We start from the raw sequence: 14,566 nt of genomic DNA, 5'->3' as shown, positions 1-14,566 counted from the left end.
CTAACACAGGAGATAATGTATAATGTAAGTAATAACCTACCATGAAATGGGGTCTTGGTCAAATAGCACAGTTGTTGAGTTTCTTCGCTTACACAGTAAGTTTAATCTCGTTCAAAATACAACCCTTTTGAAATGATATTGCAGTGCGCTGATCCGGATTTGGACCGGGGTTGCTGAGGCCACAACTCAGAGTACTAACCGCTATACGATCACTGCTGGCTTCAAGAGCTGGCGTGTAGAGCCTACTCATCCTTTGAAAGTGACGTGTACAAGCTGGCTGAACTCTTTTCATTTGGGCCTCGGTAATGAATAAACTGAAGACCCTAAGTTGCGCTTTCCACAGTCGGTACGTTTAACTCATTCAAAAAGAGCCCTTTTTCCGTAACATTGGAATATCTCAATTGCATCCTCCTCACATCTTCACTTGCCGAATTCTCTAAACCCATTGGTGAGAAAATCAGAGTTCCCTCCCCTCTGACCTTCTCCACCAATGTGTACAATCAAATGCTTGAAGAGGTACTGCTGAGATTTGAACTCAGGATCTCCTGTTTACTAGACAGGCGCTTTAACCAACTAAGCCACAGCACCCATTTATATGACCTCCTATTGCAGATAAGAACTACCACACCTATTTGAATCCAACCAGTCTCATTCATTTAACCCATATCTCTGTCTAGCAAAAACACTTCACAAAAAAAATGTCATTTACTAATATTGGAATAGATACGGACACCTTCAATTGTCAAGCAACAGGGTTTCTTAAGATATGTTTTGGGACCTCCCCTCTGACCTTCTCCCACCAATGTGTACAATCAAATGCTTGAAAAGGTACTGCTGAGAGTTGAACTCAGGATCGCCTGTTTACTAGACAGGCGCTTTAACCAAACTAGCACAGCACCCATTAATATAATATCTATTGAAGATAAGAATTCCCACGACCCAATTTAATCAAACCAGTCATTCAGTTAACCCATATCTCTGTCTAGCAAAAACACGTCACAAAACAAATGTCATTTACTAATATTGGATCGATACGGACACCTTCAATTGTCAAGCACAGGGTTTCTTAACCTATGTTCTGGGTCCCAAAGTGGGCCTGAGCATGTGAAAGGTGGGTAGCGAGATATCAGTAAACATTTGTAATCGCATACTATTTCTTCTTAATTATGGTCATTCGAGGACAGTACCATTTTCACTTGGGTCTCGAGATGAATAAACTCAAGAACTTCTGGCATGGATTCTTAAACAACGATTTTGGACCCAAAGCGGTTATTAACATGTGATAGGTGGGTCGCAAGATATCAGTAAACATTCAGAATCATACATATGTCATTATTATTTTGGTTGTTCGAGGACACTACAATTCACATTTGGGTGTCGAGCTTGAAAATGGTAAACTCCTCTAACACAGGAGATAATGTAATAATGTAAGTAATTAACCTACCATGAAATGGGGTCTTGGTCAAATAGCACAGTTGTTGAGTTTTCTTCGCTTACACAGTAAGTTTAATCTCGTTCAAAATACAACCCTTTTGAAATGACATTGCAGTGCGCTGATCCGGATTTGGACCGGGGTTGCTGAGGCCACAACTCAGAGTACTAACCGCTATACGATCACTGCTGGCTTCAAGAGCTGGCGTGTAGAGCCTACTCATTCCTTTGAAAGTGACGTGTACAAGCTGGCTGAACTCTTTTCATTTGGGCCTCGGTAATGAATAAACTGAAGACCCAGTTGCGCTTTCCCACAGTCGGTACGTTTAACTCATTCAAAAAGAGCCCTTTTTCCGTAACATTGGAATATCTCAATTGCATCCTTCCTCACATTCTTCACTTGCCTAATTCTCTAAACCCATTGGTGAGAAAAATCAGATTCCTCCCTCCCCTCTGACCTTCTCCCACCAATGTGTACAATCAAATGCTTGAAGAGGTACTGCCTGAGAATTTGAACTCAGGATCTCCTGTGTTACTAGACAGGGCGCTTAACCAACTAAGCCACAGCACCCCATTTAGATGACCTCCTATTGCAGATAAGAACTACCCACACCTATTTGAATCCAACCAGTCTCATTCATTTAACCCATATCTCTGTCTAGCAAAAACACGTCACAAAAAAAATGTAATTTAATTATTGGAATCGATACGGACACCTTCAATTGTCAAGCAACAGGGTTTCTTAAGATATGTTTTGGGACCTCCCCTCTGACCTTCTCCACAATGTGTACAATCAAATGCTTGAAAAGGTACTGCTGAGAGTTGAACTCAGATCGCCTGTTTACTAGACAGCGCTTTTAACCAACTAAGCCACAGCACCCATTATATAATATCTATTGCAGATAAGAATTCCCACACCAATTTAATCAAACCAGTCATTCAGTTAACCCATATCTCTGTCTAGCAAAAACACGTCACAAAACAAAATGTCATTTACTAATATTGGAATCGATACGGACACCTTCAATTGTCAAGCACAGGGTTTCTTGACCTATGTTCTGGGTCCCAAAGTGGGCCTGAGCATGTGAAAGGTGGGTAGCGAGATATCAGTAAACATTTGTAATCGCATACTATTTCTTCTTAATTATGGTCATTCGAGGACAGTACCATTTTCACTTGGGTCTCGAGATGAATAAACTCAAGAACTTCTGGCATGGATTCTTAACAACGATTTTGGACCCAAAGCGGTTATTAACATGTGATAGGTGGGTCGCAAGATATCAGTAACATTCAGAATCATACATTATGTCATTATTATTTTGGTTGTTCGAGGACACTACAATTCACATTTGGGTGTCGAGCTTGAAAAATGGTAAACTCCTCTAACACAGGAGATAATGTAATAATGTAAGTAAATAACCTACCATGAAATGGGGTCTTGGTCAAATAGCACAGTTTGTTGAGTTTCTTCGCTTACACAGTAAGTTTAATCTCGTTCAAAATACAACCCTTTTGAAATGACATTGCAGTGCGCTGATCCGGATTTGGACCGGGGTTGCTGAGGCCACAACTCAGAGTACTAACTGCTATACGATCACTGCTGGCTTCAAGAGCTGGCGTGTAGAGCCTACTCATCCTTTGAAAGTGACGTGTACAAGCTGGCTGAACTCTTTTCATTTGGGCCTCGGTAATGAATAAACTGAAGACCCAGTTGCGCTTTCCACAGTCGGTACGTTTAACTCATTCAAAAAGAGCCCTTTTTCCGTAACATTGGAATATCTCAATTGCATCCTCCTCACATCTTCACTTGCCTAATTCTCTAAACACATTGGTGAGAAAATCAGAGTTCCCTCCCCTCTGACCTTCTCCACCAATGTGTACAATCAAATGCTTGAAGAGGTACTGCCTGAGATTTGAACTCAGGATCTCCTGTTTACTAGACAGGCGCTTTAACCAACTAAGCCACAGCACCCATTTATATGACCTCCTATTGCAGATAAGAACTACCACACCTATTTGAATCCAACCAGTCTCATTCATTTAACCCATATCTCTGTCTAGCAAAAACACGTCACAAAAAAAATGTCATTTACTAATATTGGAATAGATACGGACACCTTCAATTGTCAAGCAACAGGGTTTCTTAAGATATGTTTTGGGACCTCCCCTCTGACCTTCTCCACCAATGTGTACAATCAAATGCTTGAAAAGGTACTGCTGAGAGTTGAACTCAGGATCGCCTGTTTACTAGACAGGCGCTTTAACCAACTAAGCCACAGCACCCATTAATATAATATCTATTGCAGATAAGAATTCCCACACCAATTTAATCAAACCAGTCATTCAGTTAACCCATATCTCTGTCTAGCAAAAACACGTCACAAAACAAATGTCATTTACTAATATTGGAATCGATACGGACACCTTCAATTGTCAAGCAACAGGGTTTCTTAACCTATGTTCTGGGTCCCAAAGTGGGCCTGAGCATGTGAAAGGTGGGTAGCGAGATATCAGTAAACATTTGTAATCGCATACTATTTCTTCTTAATTATGGTCATTCGAGGACAGTACCATTTTCACTTGGGTCTCGAGATGAATAAACTCAAGAACTTCTGGCATGGATTCTTAAACAACGATTTTGGACCCAAAGCGGTTATTAACATGTGATAGGTGGGTCGCAAGATATCAGTAAACATTCAGAATCATACATTATGTCATTATTATTTTGGTTGTTCGAGGACACTACAATTCACATTTGGGTGTCGAGCTTGAAAATGGTAAACTCCTCTAACACAGGAGATAATGTAATAATGTAAGTAATTAACCTACCATGAAATGGGGTCTTGGTCAAATAGCACAGTTGTTGAGTTTCTTCGCTTACACAGTAAGTTTAATCTCGTTCAAAATACAACCCTTTTGAAATGACATTGCAGTGCGCTGATCCGGATTTGGACCGGGGTTGCTGAGGCCACAACTCAGAGTACTAACCGCTATACGATCACTGCTGGCTTCAAGAGCTGGCGTGTAGAGCCTACTCATCCTTTGAAAGTGACGTGTACAAGCTGGCTGAACTCTTTTCATTTGGGCCTCGGTAATGAATAAACCGAAGACCCAGTTGCGCTTTCCACAGTCGGTACGTTTAACTCATTCAAAAAGAGCCCTTTTTCCGTAACATTGGAATATCTCAATTGCATCCTCCTCACATCTTCACTTGCCTAATTCTCTAAACCCATTGGTGAGAAAATCAGAGTTCCCTCCCCTCTGACCTTCTCCACCAATGTGTACAATCAAATGCTTGAAGAGGTACTGCTGAGATTTGAACTCAGGATCTCCTGTTTACTAGACAGGCGCTTTAACCAACTAAGCCACAGCACCCATTTATATGACCTCCTATTGCAGATAAGAACTACCACACCTATTTGAATCCAACCAGTCTCATTCATTTAACCCATATCTCTGTCTAGCAAAAACACGTCACAAAAAAAATGTCATTTACTAATATTGGAATAGATACGGACACCTTCAATTGTCAAGCAACAGGGTTTCTTAAGATATGTTTTGGGACCTCCCCTCTGACCTTCTCCACCAATGTGTACAATCAAATGCTTGAAAAGGTACTGCTGAGAGTTGAACTCAGGATCGCCTGTTTACTAGACAGGCGCTTTAACCAACTAAGCCACAGCACCCATTAATATAATATCTATTGCAGATAAGAATTCCCACACCAATTTAATCAAACCAGTCATTCAGTTAACCCATATCTCTGTCTAGCAAAAACACGTCACAAAACAAATGTCATTTACTAATATTGGAATCGATACGGACACCTTCAATTGTCAAGCAACAGGGTTTCTTAACCTATGTTCTGGGTCCCAAAGTGGGCCTGAGCATGTGAAAGGTGGGTAGCGAGATATCAGTAAACATTTGTAATCGCATACTATTTCTTCTTAATTATGGTCATTCGAGGACAGTACCATTTTCACTTGGGTCTCGAGATGAATAAACTCAAGAACTTCTGGCATGGATTCTTAAACAACGATTTTGGACCCAAAGCGGTTATTAACATGTGATAGGTGGGTCGCAAGATATCAGTAAACATTCAGAATCATACATTATGTCATTATTATTTTGGTTGTTCGAGGACACTACAATTCACATTTGGGTGTCGAGCTTGAAAATGGTAAACTCCTCTAACACAGGAGATAATGTAATAATGTAAGTAATTAACCTACCATGAAATGGGGTCTTGGTCAAATAGCACAGTTGTTGAGTTTCTTCGCTTACACAGTAAGTTTAATCTCGTTCAAAATACAACCCTTTTGAAATGACATTGCAGTGCGCTGATCCGGATTTGGACCGGGGTTGCTGAGGCCACAACTCAGAGTACTAACCGCTATACGATCACTGCTGGCTTCAAGAGCTGGCGTGTAGAGCCTACTCATCCTTTGAAAGTGACGTGTACAAGCTGGCTGAACTCTTTTCATTTGGGCCTCGGTAATGAATAAACTGAAGACCCAGTTGCGCTTTCCACAGTCGGTACGTTTAACTCATTCAAAAAGAGCCCTTTTTCCGTAACATTGGAATATCTCAATTGCATCCTCCTCACATCTTCACTTGCCTAATTCTCTAAACCCATTGGTGAGAAAATCAGAGTTCCCTCCCCTCTGACCTTCTCCACCAATGTGTACAATCAAATGCTTGAAGAGGTACTGCTGAGATTTGAACTCAGGATCTCCTGTTTACTAGACAGGCGCTTTAACCAACTAAGCCACAGCACCCATTTATATGACCTCCTATTGCAGATAAGAACTACCACACCTATTTGAATCCAACCAGTCTCATTCATTTAACCCATATCTCTGTCTAGCAAAAACACGTCACAAAAAAAATGTCATTTACTAATATTGGAATAGATACGGACACCTTCAATTGTCAAGCAACAGGGTTTCTTAAGATATGTTTTGGGACCTCCCCTCTGACCTTCTCCACCAATGTGTACAATCAAATGCTTGAAAAGGTACTGCTGAGAGTTGAACTCAGGATCGCCTGTTTACTAGACAGGCGCTTTAACCAACTAAGCCACAGCACCCATTAATATAATATCTATTGCAGATAAGAATTCCCACACCAATTTAATCAAACCAGTCATTCAGTTAACCCATATCTCTGTCTAGCAAAAACACGTCACAAAACAAATGTCATTTACTAATATTGGAATCGATACGGACACCTTCAATTGTCAAGCAACAGGGTTTCTTAACCTATGTTCTGGGTCCCAAAGTGGGCCTGAGCATGTGAAAGGTGGGTAGCGAGATATCAGTAAACATTTGTAATCGCATACTATTTCTTCTTAATTATGGTCATTCGAGGACAGTACCATTTTCACTTGGGTCTCGAGATGAATAAACTCAAGAACTTCTGGCATGGATTCTTAAACAACGATTTTGGACCCAAAGCGGTTATTAACATGTGATAGGTGGGTCGCAAGATATCAGTAAACATTCAGAATCATACATTATGTCATTATTATTTTGGTTGTTCGAGGACACTACAATTCACATTTGGGTGTCGAGCTTGAAAATGGTAAACTCCTCTAACACAGGAGATAATGTAATAATGTAAGTAATTAACCTACCATGAAATGGGGTCTTGGTCAAATAGCACAGTTGTTGAGTTTCTTCGCTTACACAGTAAGTTTAATCTCGTTCAAAATACAACCCTTTTGAAATGACATTGCAGTGCGCTGATCCGGATTTGGACCGGGGTTGCTGAGGCCACAACTCAGAGTACTAACCGCTATACGATCACTGCTGGCTTCAAGAGCTGGCGTGTAGAGCCTACTCATCCTTTGAAAGTGACGTGTACAAGCTGGCTGAACTCTTTTCATTTGGGCCTCGGTAATGAATAAACTGAAGACCCAGTTGCGCTTTCCACAGTCGGTACGTTTAACTCATTCAAAAAGAGCCCTTTTTCCGTAACATTGGAATATCTCAATTGCATCCTCCTCACATCTTCACTTGCCTAATTCTCTAAACCCATTGGTGAGAAAATCAGAGTTCCCTCCCCTCTGACCTTCTCCACCAATGTGTACAATCAAATGCTTGAAGAGGTACTGCTGAGATTTGAACTCAGGATCTCCTGTTTACTAGACAGGCGCTTTAACCAACTAAGCCACAGCACCCATTTATATGACCTCCTATTGCAGATAAGAACTACCACACCTATTTGAATCCAACCAGTCTCATTCATTTAACCCATATCTCTGTCTAGCAAAAACACGTCACAAAAAAAATGTAATTTACTAATATTGGAATAGATACGGACACCTTCAATTGTCAAGCAACAGGGTTTCTTAAGATATGTTTTGGGACCTCCCCTCTGACCTTCTCCACCAATGTGTACAATCAAATGCTTGAAAAGGTACTGCTGAGAGTTGAACTCAGGATCGCCTGTTTACTAGACAGGCGCTTTAACCAACTAAGCCACAGCACCCATTAATATAATATCTATTGCAGATAAGAATTCCCACACCAATTTAATCAAACCAGTCATTCAGTTAACCCATATCTCTGTCTAGCAAAAACACGTCACAAAACAAATGTCATTTACTAATATTGGAATCGATACGGACACCTTCAATTGTCAAGCAACAGGGTTTCTTAACCTATGTTCTGGGTCCCAAAGTGGGCCTGAGCATGTGAAAGGTGGGTAGCGAGATATCAGTAAACATTTGTAATCGCATACTATTTCTTCTTAATTATGGTCATTCGAGGACAGTACCATTTTCACTTGGGTCTCGAGATGAATAAACTCAAGAACTTCTGGCATGGATTCTTAAACAACGATTTTGGACCCAAAGCGGTTATTAACATGTGATAGGTGGGTCGCAAGATATCAGTAAACATTCAGAATCATACATTATGTCATTATTATTTTGGTTGTTCGAGGACACTACAATTCACATTTGGGTGTCGAGCTTGAAAATGGTAAACTCCTCTAACACAGGAGATAATGTAATAATGTAAGTAAATAACCTACCATGAAATGGGGTCTTGGTCAAATAGCACAGTTGTTGAGTTTCTTCGCTTACACAGTAAGTTTAATCTCGTTCAAAATACAACCCTTTTGAAATGACATTGCAGTGCGCTGATCCGGATTTGGACCGGGGTTGCTGAGGCCACAACTCAGAGTACTAACTGCTATACGATCACTGCTGGCTTCAAGAGCTGGCGTGTAGAGCCTACTCATCCTTTGAAAGTGACGTGTACAAGCTGGCTGAACTCTTTTCATTTGGGCCTCGGTAATGAATAAACTGAAGACCCAGTTGCGCTTTCCACAGTCGGTACGTTTAACTCATTCAAAAAGAGCCCTTTTTCCGTAACATTGGAATATCTCAATTGCATCCTCCTCACATCTTCACTTGCCTAATTCTCTAAACCCATTGGTGAGAAAATCAGAGTTCCCTCCCCTCTGACCTCTCCACCAATGTGTACAATCAAATGCTTGAAGAGGTACTGCTGAGATTTGAACTCAGGATCTCCTGTTTACTAGACAGGCGCTTTAACCAACTAAGCCACAGCACCCATTTATATGACCTCCTATTGCAGATAAGAACTACCACACCTATTTGAATCCAACCAGTCTCATTCATTTAACCCATATCTCTGTCTAGCAAAAACACGTCACAAAAAAAATGTCATTTAATATTATTGGAATCGATACGGACACCTTCAATTGTCAAGCAACAGGGTTTCTTAAGATATGTTTTGGGACCTCCCCTCTGACCTTCTCCACCAATGTGTACAATCAAATGCTTGAAAAGGTACTGCTGAGAGTTGAACTCAGGATCGCCTGTTTACTAGACAGGCGCTTTAACCAACTAAGCCACAGCACCCATTAATATAATATCTATTGCAGATAAGAATTCCCACACCAATTTAATCAAACCAGTCATTCAGTTAACCCATATCTCTGTCTAGCAAAAACACGTCACAAAACAAATGTCATTTACTAATATTGGAATCGATACGGACACCTTCAATTGTCAAGCAACAGGGTTTCTTAACCTATGTTCTGGGTCCCAAAGTGGGCCTGAGCATGTGAAAGGTGGGTAGCGAGATATCAGTAAACATTTGTAATCGCATACTATTTCTTCTTAATTATGGTCATTCGAGGACAGTACCATTTTCACTTGGGTCTCGAGATGAATAAACTCAAGAACTTCTGGCATGGATTCTTAAACAACGATTTTGGACCCAAAGCGGTTATTAACATGTGATAGGTGGGTCGCAAGATATCAGTAAACATTCAGAATCATACATTATGTCATTATTATTTTGGTTGTTCGAGGACACTACAATTCACATTTGGGTGTCGAGCTTGAAAATGGTAAACTCCTCTAACACAGGAGATAATGTAATAATGTAAGTAAATAACCTACCATGAAATGGGGTCTTGGTCAAATAGCACAGTTGTTGAGTTTCTTCGCTTACACAGTAAGTTTAATCTCGTTCAAAATACAACCCTTTTGAAATGACATTGCAGTGCGCTGATCCGGATTTGGACCGGGGTTGCTGAGGCCACAACTCAGAGTACTAACCGCTATACGATCACTGCTGGCTTCAAGAGCTGGCGTGTAGAGCCTACTCATCCTTTGAAAGTGACGTGTACAAGCTGGCTGAACTCTTTTCATTTGGGCCTCGGTAATGAATAAACCGAAGACCCAGTTGCGCTTTCCACAGTCGGTACGTTTAACTCATTCAAAAAGAGCCCTTTTTCCGTAACATTGGAATATCTCAATTGCATCCTTCTCACATCTTCACTTGCCTAATTCTCTAAACCCATTGGTGAGAAAATCAGAGTTCCCTCCCCTCTGACCTTCTCCACCAATGTGTACAATCAAATGCTTGAAGAGGTACTGCTGAGATTTGAACTCAGGATCTCCTGTTTACTAGACAGGCGCTTTAACCAACTAAGCCACAGCACCCATTTATATGACCTCCTATTGCAGATAAGAACTACCACACCTATTTGAATCCAACCAGTCTCATTCATTTAACCCATATCTCTGTCTAGCAAAAACACGTCACAAAAAAAATGTCATTTACTAATATTGGAATAGATACGGACACCTTCAATTGTCAAGCAACAGGGTTTCTTAAGATATGTTTTGGGACCTCCCCTCTGACCTTCTCCACCAATGTGTACAATCAAATGCTTGAAAAGGTACTGCTGAGAGTTGAACTCAGGATCGCCTGTTTACTAGACAGGCGCTTTAACCAACTAAGCCACAGCACCCATTAATATAATATCTATTGCAGATAAGAATTCCCACACCAATTTAATCAAACCAGTCATTCAGTTAACCCATATCTCTGTCTAGCAAAAACACGTCACAAAACAAATGTCATTTACTAATATTGGAATCGATACGGACACCTTCAATTGTCAAGCAACAGGGTTTCTTAACCTATGTTCTGGGTCCCAAAGTGGGCCTGAGCATGTGAAAGGTGGGTAGCGAGATATCAGTAAACATTTGTAATCGCATACTATTTCTTCTTAATTATGGTCATTCGAGGACAGTACCATTTTCACTTGGGTCTCGAGATGAATAAACTCAAGAACTTCTGGCATGGATTCTTAAACAACGATTTTGGACCCAAAGCGGTTATTAACATGTGATAGGTGGGTCGCAAGATATCAGTAAACATTCAGAATCATACATTATGTCATTATTATTTTGGTTGTTCGAGGACACTACAATTCACATTTGGGTGTCGAGCTTGAAAATGGTAAACTCCTCTAACACAGGAGATAATGTAATAATGTAAGTAATTAACCTACCATGAAATGGGGTCTTGGTCAAATAGCACAGTTGTTGAGTTTCTTCGCTTACACAGTAAGTTTAATCTCGTTCAAAATACAACCCTTTTGAAATGACATTGCAGTGCGCTGATCCGGATTTGGACCGGGGTTGCTGAGGCCACAACTCAGAGTACTAACTGCTATACGATCACTGCTGGCTTCAAGAGCTGGCGTGTAGAGCCTACTCATCCTTTGAAAGTGACGTGTACAAGCTGGCTGAACTCTTTTCATTTGGGCCTCGGTAATGAATAAACTGAAGACCCAGTTGCGCTTTCCACAGTCGGTACGTTTAACTCATTCAAAAAGAGCCCTTTTTCCGTAACATTGGAATATCTCAATTGCATCCTCCTCACATCTTCACTTGCCTAATTCTCTAAACCCATTGGTGAGAAAATCAGAGTTCCCTCCCCTCTGACCTTCTCCACCAATGTGTACAATCAAATGCTTGAAGAGGTACTGCTGAGATTTGAACTCAGGATCTCCTGTTTACTAGACAGGCGCTTTAACCAACTAAGCCACAGCACCCATTTATATGACCTCCTATTGCAGATAAGAACTACCACACCTATTTGAATCCAACCAGTCTCATTCATTTAACCCATATCTCTGTCTAGCAAAAACACGTCACAAAAAAAATGTAATTTACTAATATTGGAATAGATACGGACACCTTCAATTGTCAAGCAACAGGGTTTCTTAAGATATGTTTTGGGACCTCCCCTCTGACCTTCTCCACCAATGTGTACAATCAAATGCTTGAAAAGGTACTGCTGAGAGTTGAACTCAGGATCGCCTGTTTACTAGACAGGCGCTTTAACCAACTAAGCCACAGCACCCATTAATATAATATCTATTGCAGATAAGAATTCCCACACCAATTTAATCAAACCAGTCATTCAGTTAACCCATATCTCTGTCTAGCAAAAACACGTCACAAAACAAATGTCATTTACTAATATTGGAATCGATACGGACACCTTCAATTGTCAAGCAACAGGGTTTCTTAACCTATGTTCTGGGTCCCAAAGTGGGCCTGAGCATGTGAAAGGTGGGTAGCGAGATATCAGTAAACATTTGTAATCGCATACTATTTCTTCTTAATTATGGTCATTCGAGGACAGTACCATTTTCACTTGGGTCTCGAGATGAATAAACTCAAGAACTTCTGGCATGGATTCTTAAACAACGATTTTGGACCCAAAGCGGTTATTAACATGTGATAGGTGGGTCGCAAGATATCAGTAAACATTCAGAATCATACATTATGTCATTATTATTTTGGTTGTTCGAGGACACTACAATTCACATTTGGGTGTCGAGCTTGAAAATGGTAAACTCCTCTAACACAGGAGATAATGTAATAATGTAAGTAATTAACCTACCATGAAATGGGGTCTTGGTCAAATAGCACAGTTGTTGAGTTTCTTCGCTTACACAGTAAGTTTAATCTCGTTCAAAATACAACCCTTTTGAAATGACATTGCAGTGCGCTGATCCGGATTTGGACCGGGGTTGCTGAGGCCACAACTCAGAGTACTAACCGCTATACGATCACTGCTGGCTTCAAGAGCTGGCGTGTAGAGCCTACTCATCCTTTGAAAGTGACGTGTACAAGCTGGCTGAACTCTTTTCATTTGGGCCTCGGTAATGAATAAACTGAAGACCCAGTTGCGCTTTCCACAGTCGGTACGTTTAACTCATTCAAAAAGAGCCCTTTTTCCGTAACATTGGAATATCTCAATTGCATCCTCCTCACATCTTCACTTGCCTAATTCTCTAAACCCATTGGTGAGAAAATCAGAGTTCCCTCCCCTCTGACCTTCTCCACCAATGTGTACAATCAAATGCTTGAAGAGGTACTGCTGAGATTTGAACTCAGGATCTCCTGTTTACTAGACAGGCGCTTTAACCAACTAAGCCACAGCACCCATTTATATGACCTCCTATTGCAGATAAGAACTACCACACCTATTTGAATCCAACCAGTCTCATTCATTTAACCCATATCTCTGTCTAGCAAAAACACGTCACAAAAAAAATGTCATTTACTAATATTGGAATAGATACGGACACCTTCAATTGTCAAGCAACAGGGTTTCTTAAGATATGTTTTGGGACCTCCCCTCTGACCTTCTCCACCAATGTGTACAATCAAATGCTTGAAAAGGTACTGCTGAGAGTTGAACTCAGGATCGCCTGTTTACTAGACAGGCGCTTTAACCAACTAAGCCACAGCACCCATTAATATAATATCTATTGCAGATAAGAATTCCCACACCAATTTAATCAAACCAGTCATTCAGTTAACCCATATCTCTGTCTAGCAAAAACACGTCACAAAACAAATGTCATTTACTAATATTGGAATCGATACGGACACCTTCAATTGTCAAGCAACAGGGTTTCTTAACCTATGTTCTGGGTCCCAAAGTGGGCCTGAGCATGTGAAAGGTAGGGTAGCGAGATATCAGTAAACATTTGTAATCGCATACTATTTCTTCTTAATTATGGTCATTCGAGGACAGTACCATTTTCACTTGGGTCTCGAGATGAATAAACTCAAGAACTTCTGGCATGGATTCTTAAACAACGATTTTGGACCCAAAGCGGTTATTAACATGTGATAGGTGGGTCGCAAGATATCAGTAAACATTCAGAATCATACATTATGTCATTATTATTTTGGTTGTTCGAGGACACTACAATTCACATTTGGGTGTCGAGCTTGAAAATGGTAAACTCCTCTAACACAGGAGATAATGTAATAATGTAAGTAATTAACCTACCATGAAATGGGGTCTTGGTCAAATAGCACAGTTGTTGAGTTTCTTCGCTTACACAGTAAGTTTAATCTCGTTCAAAATACAACCCTTTTGAAATGACATTGCAGTGCGCTGATCCGGATTTGGACCGGGGTTGCTGAGGCCACAACTCAGAGTACTAACCGCTATACGATCACTGCTGGCTTCAAGAGCTGGCGTGTAGAGCCTACTCATCCTTTGAAAGTGACGTGTACAAGCTGGCTGAACTCTTTTCATTTGGGCCTCGGTAATGAATAAACTGAAGACCCAGTTGCGCTTTCCACAGTCGGTACGTTTAACTCATTCAAAAAGAACCCCTTTTCCGTAACATTGGAATAACTCAATTGCATCCTCCTCACATCTTCACTTGCCTAATTCTCTAAACCCATTGGTGAGAAAATCAGAGTTCCCTCCCCTCTGACCTTCTACACCAATGTGTACAATCAAATGCTTGAAGAGGTACTGCTGAG

General features: G+C 40.7%; 17 non-coding genes across 17 annotated transcripts; all 17 read right to left on the bottom strand.

Annotated features, from left to right (window-relative positions):
• Positions 1-514: 514 nt before the first annotated feature.
• trnat-agu (transfer RNA threonine (anticodon AGU)) lies at positions 515-588 on the bottom strand. The gene has a single exon. It is a non-coding gene; the product is annotated as a tRNA-Thr (tRNA).
• Positions 589-3,328: 2,740 nt separating this feature from the next.
• trnat-agu (transfer RNA threonine (anticodon AGU)) lies at positions 3,329-3,403 on the bottom strand. Its single transcript has one exon. It is a non-coding gene; the product is annotated as a tRNA-Thr (tRNA).
• Positions 3,404-3,640: 237 nt separating this feature from the next.
• On the bottom strand, positions 3,641-3,714 carry trnat-agu (transfer RNA threonine (anticodon AGU)). The gene has a single exon. It is a non-coding gene; the product is annotated as a tRNA-Thr (tRNA).
• A 1,018-nt stretch (positions 3,715-4,732) lies between these two features.
• Positions 4,733-4,806, bottom strand: trnat-agu (transfer RNA threonine (anticodon AGU)). The gene has a single exon. It is a non-coding gene; the product is annotated as a tRNA-Thr (tRNA).
• Positions 4,807-5,043: 237 nt separating this feature from the next.
• On the bottom strand, positions 5,044-5,117 carry trnat-agu (transfer RNA threonine (anticodon AGU)). The gene has a single exon. It is a non-coding gene; the product is annotated as a tRNA-Thr (tRNA).
• A 1,018-nt stretch (positions 5,118-6,135) lies between these two features.
• On the bottom strand, positions 6,136-6,209 carry trnat-agu (transfer RNA threonine (anticodon AGU)). Its single transcript has one exon. It is a non-coding gene; the product is annotated as a tRNA-Thr (tRNA).
• A 237-nt stretch (positions 6,210-6,446) lies between these two features.
• Positions 6,447-6,520, bottom strand: trnat-agu (transfer RNA threonine (anticodon AGU)). Its single transcript has one exon. It is a non-coding gene; the product is annotated as a tRNA-Thr (tRNA).
• A 1,018-nt stretch (positions 6,521-7,538) lies between these two features.
• On the bottom strand, positions 7,539-7,612 carry trnat-agu (transfer RNA threonine (anticodon AGU)). The gene has a single exon. It is a non-coding gene; the product is annotated as a tRNA-Thr (tRNA).
• Positions 7,613-7,849: 237 nt separating this feature from the next.
• On the bottom strand, positions 7,850-7,923 carry trnat-agu (transfer RNA threonine (anticodon AGU)). The gene has a single exon. It is a non-coding gene; the product is annotated as a tRNA-Thr (tRNA).
• A 1,017-nt stretch (positions 7,924-8,940) lies between these two features.
• On the bottom strand, positions 8,941-9,014 carry trnat-agu (transfer RNA threonine (anticodon AGU)). Its single transcript has one exon. It is a non-coding gene; the product is annotated as a tRNA-Thr (tRNA).
• A 237-nt stretch (positions 9,015-9,251) lies between these two features.
• On the bottom strand, positions 9,252-9,325 carry trnat-agu (transfer RNA threonine (anticodon AGU)). Its single transcript has one exon. It is a non-coding gene; the product is annotated as a tRNA-Thr (tRNA).
• Positions 9,326-10,343: 1,018 nt separating this feature from the next.
• On the bottom strand, positions 10,344-10,417 carry trnat-agu (transfer RNA threonine (anticodon AGU)). The gene has a single exon. It is a non-coding gene; the product is annotated as a tRNA-Thr (tRNA).
• Positions 10,418-10,654: 237 nt separating this feature from the next.
• Positions 10,655-10,728, bottom strand: trnat-agu (transfer RNA threonine (anticodon AGU)). Its single transcript has one exon. It is a non-coding gene; the product is annotated as a tRNA-Thr (tRNA).
• Positions 10,729-11,746: 1,018 nt separating this feature from the next.
• Positions 11,747-11,820, bottom strand: trnat-agu (transfer RNA threonine (anticodon AGU)). Its single transcript has one exon. It is a non-coding gene; the product is annotated as a tRNA-Thr (tRNA).
• Positions 11,821-12,057: 237 nt separating this feature from the next.
• On the bottom strand, positions 12,058-12,131 carry trnat-agu (transfer RNA threonine (anticodon AGU)). Its single transcript has one exon. It is a non-coding gene; the product is annotated as a tRNA-Thr (tRNA).
• Positions 12,132-13,149: 1,018 nt separating this feature from the next.
• Positions 13,150-13,223, bottom strand: trnat-agu (transfer RNA threonine (anticodon AGU)). The gene has a single exon. It is a non-coding gene; the product is annotated as a tRNA-Thr (tRNA).
• Positions 13,224-13,460: 237 nt separating this feature from the next.
• trnat-agu (transfer RNA threonine (anticodon AGU)) lies at positions 13,461-13,534 on the bottom strand. Its single transcript has one exon. It is a non-coding gene; the product is annotated as a tRNA-Thr (tRNA).
• Positions 13,535-14,566: the final 1,032 nt, after the last annotated feature.

The sequence above is a fragment of the Oncorhynchus kisutch genome, linkage group LG3 (genome assembly GCF_002021735.2).
Source record: "Oncorhynchus kisutch isolate 150728-3 linkage group LG3, Okis_V2, whole genome shotgun sequence".
NCBI classification, from domain to species: Eukaryota; Metazoa; Chordata; class Actinopteri; order Salmoniformes; family Salmonidae; genus Oncorhynchus; species Oncorhynchus kisutch.
This window is presented reverse-complemented; position numbering and strand designations above follow the sequence as displayed.